At 40.1% G+C, this 7,766-nt stretch overlaps 1 non-coding gene across 1 annotated transcript; it reads right to left on the bottom strand.

Moving 5' to 3' along the window:
* Positions 1–6,407: 6,407 nt before the first annotated feature.
* On the bottom strand, positions 6,408–6,514 carry LOC133793222 (small nucleolar RNA R71). Its single transcript, XR_009874677.1, has one exon. It is a non-coding gene; the product is annotated as a small nucleolar RNA R71 (small nucleolar RNA).
* Positions 6,515–7,766: the final 1,252 nt, after the last annotated feature.

Raw genomic sequence — 7,766 nt, 5'->3', positions numbered from 1 at the left:
GAAGATTAGATCTAATCGATACCAGCATTGAATGGCTCTATGGCATTAATGCTGGACCGACCCTAAAGTCAATGAACATATAAGCGCTTAACTAGTCTAAGACTAGTACTCAAAGTCAGGGCATAGGGCCCCGGTGACTGTCTGTCACATGGCTAGGGAACGCTATTCCACAATTACGACTCTAGAGTCGGGAGGAAGGTTATTTTGGTGACCAATCACCATGCACCTATCATGTTGAAGCTAGTGAGATGCTCACTCATTTGTTAAGCTCTGGTGATCATATCGTCACATGGCTAAAGGGTGTTGTTCCCATATTAGTGACTTTTGATATCTGCTAAGCCCCGGTGATCCTATCATCACATGGCCAAAGGGTGTTGTCCCCATACTTGTGACTTTTGTGATAGTCACCTATTTGTTTTGACCGTTGGTCCTGAATAAGTAATACAATCACTGTTGATATTATATCATATTATATTGTGTTTTCTTGCTGGGCTTCGGCTCATGGGTGCTATGTGGTGCAGGTAAAGGCAAAAGAAAGCTAGACCATCCTTGAGTTGGAGAGCTTAGGTGATGATGTGTACATATACAGCTGCTCGTCCGCCACAGCCGAGGTTTAAAGGGGAACTAGGGTTAAACCCAGTTTTGCCGCATAGAACAGCCTGTTGTAAATATTTTCTTGTAGTAGACTCTGAAATTATAATTTTGGGATCCCAACATATATATTAAACGTTCTAGTGAAACATTACATCTTAACCAAAAAATTTAATCCCTAAACCGCTAATCATACTTAGTTACACGATTTTGGCCAAATAACTCGATTAGCGAGTTTATCACTATTTACAAGGCACACCGTAACGGTCCCTGGAGTTGGGGCATTATAACTTGGTATCAGAGCGAGCCAAGGTTTATGGTTCCTGAAGACAAGCTGGGCATGTACACTCATCACTGAAGATAGCTTCACTCATGGAATGGTAACTATTTCTGTAGTTATGTGCATAGCTTCTTAAATGGAATGTAAATGCTTTACCTGCACATTGTATTAGGGAGCATGAGATTCTGATAGAGCTTGGCTCTTGATTATATGATTATATGCTCCGTGAATATATATATATATGATTGTGATCATATGATTACCTGCTCTGTGAATATATAACTGTGATATTTGCATGCTGGGGTCGGAGGCATGGTTTGAGTATTGGAAGAGCAGGGATTATGAGTAATGTATGAATGCCATGGGCATGTTTGTAGCACTGCAAGTGGTTTAAGATTGTGGTGTGGTAAGATTTATCCCGTGTGGGAAAGCCCTTGATATGCTTATTGTGATTAATGGGTCAAGTTATTGATTGCAGATTAAATCAGCAGGTTTATATTCAAGGCGGATTATGAGGCCTGTGGTAGTTATACAGGAGCTGGGAGTTACAGCCAGGGTATCAGTTCTTCGTCTGCACCTATGAATTTTCAACAGACGCTTACAGATTTGCAATTAAGATTGCAGAGGCAGGAGGAAGAGGTCAGGTATTTGAAGCAACAACGGAGTCTGTTGGGGAGTACCTCTTCCATTGCTATGCCAGAGGTGGCCTCAGCTTTGGCTTAGCCTAGGGTTGAGAATAAATGGGAATTCCTCTGTGGAAGATTCCTGAAGTTTTATCCTCCAGTCTTCGAGGGAGGCCAAGATCCATTCAGAGCTGAGCAATGGATGGGCATGATCAATTCCATTCTTGATAGTATGGGACTGGTGGGTCACGATAGGGTGATCTGTGCTACATGTGTACTGCGGGATGATGCCCGGACATGGTGGGAGGTAGTATCCCAGACATGAGATACATCTGTGATGGATTGGAAGGAATTCATGCAGCTATTTAATGAGAGGTATTATTGTGATGTGGCCAAGACTGTTAAGATGAATGAGTTTCTGAATCTTGTTTAGGGTAATGCATCAGTGACCGAGTATGTTACTAAATTTGATGGGTTGGCCAAGTTTGTTCTTGACATGGTACCCACAGATGTAGCTTGGAAGGAAAAATTTATTCTAGGGTTGAATTCTGGAATAGCTCAGGGCATTAGAGTTGCCCCAGTGCATGAAGTGTCTACCTACGTTCAGGTGGTAGGGAAGGCTCTTGCTGTTGAGAACGCAGGACATCAGATTGGGCAGCGGAGTGCTGGAGAGCACGGAGCTCAGATAGTGGTATCTCCACTTATTGGAGCAAGCAAGAATAAAAGCTGGAAGCCTTACCCAAAATGCGCTCGGTGCAAGAAGCATCATTTGGGAGAATGTCGAGCAAGGGCATGCTTCGCATGTAGGATGTTTGGACATCGTAAGAAGAATTGCCCAAGGCTAAGAGAGCTTGAGCAAAGGAGGATAGACAGCTGGATTACAACTCGAATGTTTATTCCAGAGCAATCAGAGACCGAGACTAGTTCCTCGGGGGTGACAGGTCAGTTTTCTAGTTCTGAGTTTTGAGTTGTGCTATTTGGCTTTGGTGCCATGCTTTTTCTTTGTTAGTGTATAAAGAGGAAGGTATAAAGATGGTGTATATAGATTACATGGTTATGTTGTGATGGGAAATGTAATATGGTATTGGCAACTTAAGAGATGAGTTGGGTTTTGAAAAGGACTCATCAGTGATTTTGGTAAAGCTGGTAATGACAGGTTTTGGTTTGATCCAGGATATGGGTTGGTTAAGTAATTGTGGAACAATCTTGAATAGCAAAGAAAGTATAGTAATTCTTGGGCTTAAGAGAGGAAAGCCTTGTGTTAGTTGGTTTGGTACATGGTTCTTTATGTTCATGATACCTATAGTGAGAGCTAGAGTTTTGTGCAGAGAGATGCATGGAACTCTTAGCTAGCGTGATGGATATCACTTGGATCATATCAGTGAGACCAGGACAGACTTGATTAGTCTATGGATTTTGAATGTGTTTCCAAGTGGTCTGATAGGGCTTATCTTTATGAAAAGAGACTAGAATGGTGATTGGATTAGTGTCAGAGATAGAATCAGATGTAAACACTGTTCTGAGTGGCTCAGTGGAGTTATAAGAATAAAAGGTTTAGTTGCTGAGTAGGGTGGAATTTCTTAAAGGTGGACCTAGGACAACATGGCCGTATGTGTACAGCCTATTGATGGCCTGTTTAAATGCTAAGTGATTTATATGCATATGTTATCTATTTGTTTGGGGTTTTCTTGCTGGGCTTCGGCTCACGGGTGCTCTGTGGTGCAGGTAAGGGCAAGGGGAAAATTGGCCAACCTTGAGTACGGAGGTCGTGAGGCGATGCGTACATGTCTGGTCTGCCTGGCCGCCACGGCCAGGGGTATTTTTGGGAGTTTTTTTGTACATGATTCTATTTTGTCGTTTAGTCGACTTTAAACGCATTTTGAGTTGTAAATATTTATAAACAATACTTTCTTTTGGGATCCCTAATGTAAAACACACACAATTTTCAATGAATGATTACATTATCAAATTATGTGATTTTAATACAGTTTAGTTACACTTTTGAATGTAATACTTGGTTAGCAAGTTGAATGCACATTTTAAACTCACTTAGTAACGACTCTAAGGTAGTATGGCGTTACACCTTTCTCCTAGGTATTCTAGTTTTTTGAGCTTGGCGAGGGGTTTATAAAGATGCCTCGATCCTGACTTCTCCTAATAAATTTTCTCCCATACTGGGTACTCGTTCTACCATCTTTTGTGTTGCTCTACGAGCAACTTGGGGATCTTGTTCTTGAGGGAGTCGATTAGACTTCTTCACCCTCATCGATTGGTGCTGGCATTGTTGCTTAAGGAATTGATCTTCGTGAAGGAAATATAAAGTTGACCAGGGAAGGATTTTCTTGCAACAACAGAGACAGTCTTCAAGAGTTCGTCTGCTGGGGGATTTGGAAGAAGAATCACTGCTCGAAAGAGTGACCCTAGAAGCAGGAACTGAGGAATCGAAGTCTGTTTGGTTGTCACCTCCCCTGTAGTCAAAGCGATTCATCTACAAAAGATAAGGGGAGGTTAGTAAACCATACATAAAGTGAATGAAAAAAATATATATACAATGCTTTGTGAAAAAAATTTCTTTGAGAAGAGAAATCAATTTTCCCGAGAAAAAGACATTCATTTTTTTGGGAAATAATAGTAATTTTGAGAGATTCAAATAGATAGTTCCGAATGTCGAGTGATGTTCGGAGGACTAAGGCCTAAGGTGGTTTTCGGAGGAATAACGCAGAAGTTGGTGTGTCCAAGTGATTCGAGTGTGTGTCCGAGCAATTGTGTGATGCCCCAAGCGGTTGGGAGAATGCCCGAGGCGGTGGGCGTCCGAGGAGTTGGGCATGTTTGAGGAGCTGGCGCGTTCGAGGAACTGGTGTGTCTGAGTGATTCGGGTGTGCGTTCAAGCGGCTGTGCAGTGCGCCGAGCGGCTGGGAGCATGCATGATGAGTTCGTTTTTAGCATAGTTTTTAACATGTGTTTAGGGTAAGTTTGAGTCATTTTGGTGGAGTGTTATGCGGTATTACGCTTGTTTTGGTATGTTTGAAGGAAATAGGAGAAGGAAACGTGAAGTTTGGGAAATGACTTGAAAATCAGCTTAAATTGGGAAATTTATGCTAAAAGTTGACAAGAGGAAAGTCGAGGATTCATTTGCAGAGATAATCGTTTGTTTTGGAGTTTTGGAACAAGTTTTTGGGGTAATTACGAAGGGCTGCGGCGCCTGAATGAAGAGCTGAAGCGCAAGGAAAAAGCAGAGAGGTCCATTTTCTGGAGTTTTGAAGGGCCGCGGCGCATGGGAGAAGGGCCGTGGCGCTCGCTGAAAACAAAGAGCCGGCTGCGTAAATTCAAAGAGGTGCGCTGCGACGCTTGAATGCCAGGGTCGCAACGCGTATGTCTGTGCGTGGCTATCAGAAGGGCAGAATTGTTAGATATTTTAGGGGGTTTTTTTTAAATACGTTTTTAAGAGTTAATTAGGGAGGGATTGAGTTTTTGATGTGGAGAAGTTATTAGAGACTTGGGAGAACATTGAAGACCTAGGGTTTGATTTCTCAATTTCTTCTGTATTCTCTTTTCTGGAGTTTATGTTTATATTTAATTTGATTGATTCCATTATGTTTGCTTGGAACTAATCTTGTTATTAGGGTGTTAGTGGATTATTCTTGAAGCTTTTGATTTCTTAATGAAATTTTCCTGAATTTCTTTCTTCTGTTGTGGATTATTTATCTCATGCTTAATGCTTGTGAATGTTTGATCATCATTTACATGTTTATATGATTTTAACCTATGCTCTGAAAAGAGAAGACTAATTATGTTATAGGTAAATAATCACAATTTTATATTAGACGAAAGTACTTCTATGAATTGTGTAGTGTAGGGATTATGTGTTTAAAGCATGCAATATATTGATTTACCACAGAGACGTAGGAAATAATATATTGTAGAGAATTATAGATCCTAGAAGACTATAATATATAATTGTAATCTGCTATCACAATAGAATTAAGAAATATTGAAAATTGGTTAGATATCATAAGTGGATGGTTGATGAAACTAAAGCCCTAACTTTTACATCCATTGAATTAAATCAAATTTTATCTCTGCATTTCTCTAAGTGCTTAATAGTTTTCTTAATTTTTAGTAATAATTATTTTATTTATAATTCTGAAATTATTAATTAAATCAATTAGAATTAGAGGTTAATTATTGGTAATTAATACCAGTCTTCGTGGGATCGACACTTTACTTATCATATATTACTTGATTTGACCACGTATACTTGGTGTTAATTTTTAGAGATCAAGTTTTTGGCGCCGTTGCCGGGGACTGTTTTTATTAATATCAATAAGTTAATTTTTGTTCTAATTTGATTTTTTTTTTTTAATTTTTTTTAACATTTATTCAGATCAAGGTTCTTTTGTGTTTCAGGACTTATTGGTATATGCGAAGCAATAGACAAAAACAGATTATACCAATAGATCGGGAAATGGAAAGAACGTGCAGACAGATCCGGAAAATAAAAAGGAAATTGGAATTTACCATGGCTGACAATTTGGGAAATGGTGCTAATAATGGTCAAGGGGCTGCTGAAATTCCAAGAGATTATGTACTTCCTACTCTTACAGGAGTGCATTCATGTATTAGACCTCCAACCATTGCTGCTAACAATTTTGAGATTAAGCCAGCCATCCTTCAAATGGTTCAGTCAACGGTTCAGTTTGGAGGTATGCCAACAGAGGACCCCAATTTACACATAGCTAACGTTCAAGATGAATGAGGTAAGTGATGATGCTATAAGACTGAGGTTATTCCCCTTTTCACTGAGGGATAGGGCGAAGAGTTGGCTAATATCTTTACAGGCAAATTCTATCACTACGTGGGAGGAGTTAGCTCAGAAGTTCCTTGCCAAATTCTTTCCTCCAGCAAAGGCTGCAAAGTTAAGGGGTGAGATTAATAATTTTTATCAGTTGGATGGAGAGTCACTATATGATTCTTGGGAGCGCTTTAAGGAGTTGTTAAGGAAGTGTCCACACCATGGAATAGAAAAGTGGATGTTGGTACATAATTTTTATAATGGGTTGAATGGGACGACTAGAACAATTATAGATGCCGCAGCGAGAGGTGCCTTTATGAGTAAAAGTGCTAATGAGGCATATGAGCTATTAGAGGAGATGGCAATGAATAATTACCAATGGCCAACTGAAAGGGCACAATCAAAGAAAGTGGTTGGAATGATGGAATTGGATGCTATATCCATGCTTACAGCTCAAGTAGCAGCCTTGACGAAGCAATTACAAAAGACTACACTCCCATCTCAAGCTATGCAAGTTCAAAACCTTTGTGAAGTGTGTGGTACAACCCATCAACCAAACCAATGCCCTGCCATAGATATGAATAACATGCCCATGGAAGAAGTCCAAGCAATAGGAAATTACCAAAGACAGCCTAATAATCCCCATTCCTGACCTACACCCCAGCTTGGAAGAACCATCCAAATTTTTCCTGGTCTAACAATCAAAACACCATACAACCTTATCCTCCACCTCAGCCACCATATCAACCTACCCAAAATAAGCCACCTTATCCACAGCAATATGCACACCAAAATCCTCCACCTGGCTATTATCAACCACAAAATAGACCACCTAACCAAATGCCAATGAAACCAGCCGAAACCCAACCTGATGTACTTAACCAATTCATGACTGAAACCAGGGCGTCCATAAGGAGTTTGGAGACTCAAATAGGGCAATTGGCTACTTTAATGTCGAATAGAGCTCAAGGAAGTTTGCCTAGCACTACAGAAGTTAATCCTAAAGAGCAGTGTAATGCAATATCCTTGAGGAGTGGGACTAAGTATGAGGGGCCTACAGTAGAAAACAAGGGCAAGAAGAGTGAGGATCAATATGTCACTAGTCCAGCACAAGAGGAGGTTACTGCAGATTTTCTAAAGAAGGAGAAGTCTAATGAAGAAAAGGTTACGGAAGACTTTAACAAGAAAGAAGTGGTACCACCAGTGAGCATTGACCACCATGTTATAATTCGATATCCACAAAGGCTTTGCAAGCATAATTTAAATAAGCAGTTTGCAAAGTTTTTAGAGGTGTTCAAGAAGCTACATATTAATATACCGTTTGCAGAAGCATTAGAGCAGATGCCTAGCTATGTGAAGTTCATGAAGGAAATTTTGTCAAAGAAAAATAAGCTAGAGGATTATGAGACAGTTGCATTAACTGAAGAGTGCAGCGCAATACTACAGAAGAAACTACCTCCAAAGCTTAAAGATCCTGGCA

The sequence above is a fragment of the Humulus lupulus genome, chromosome 7 (genome assembly GCF_963169125.1).
Source record: "Humulus lupulus chromosome 7, drHumLupu1.1, whole genome shotgun sequence".
Lineage (NCBI taxonomy): Eukaryota > Viridiplantae > Streptophyta > Magnoliopsida > Rosales > Cannabaceae > Humulus > Humulus lupulus.
Note: the sequence above shows the minus strand (reverse complement) of the source record. Positions and strands in the feature narration are given on the sequence as shown.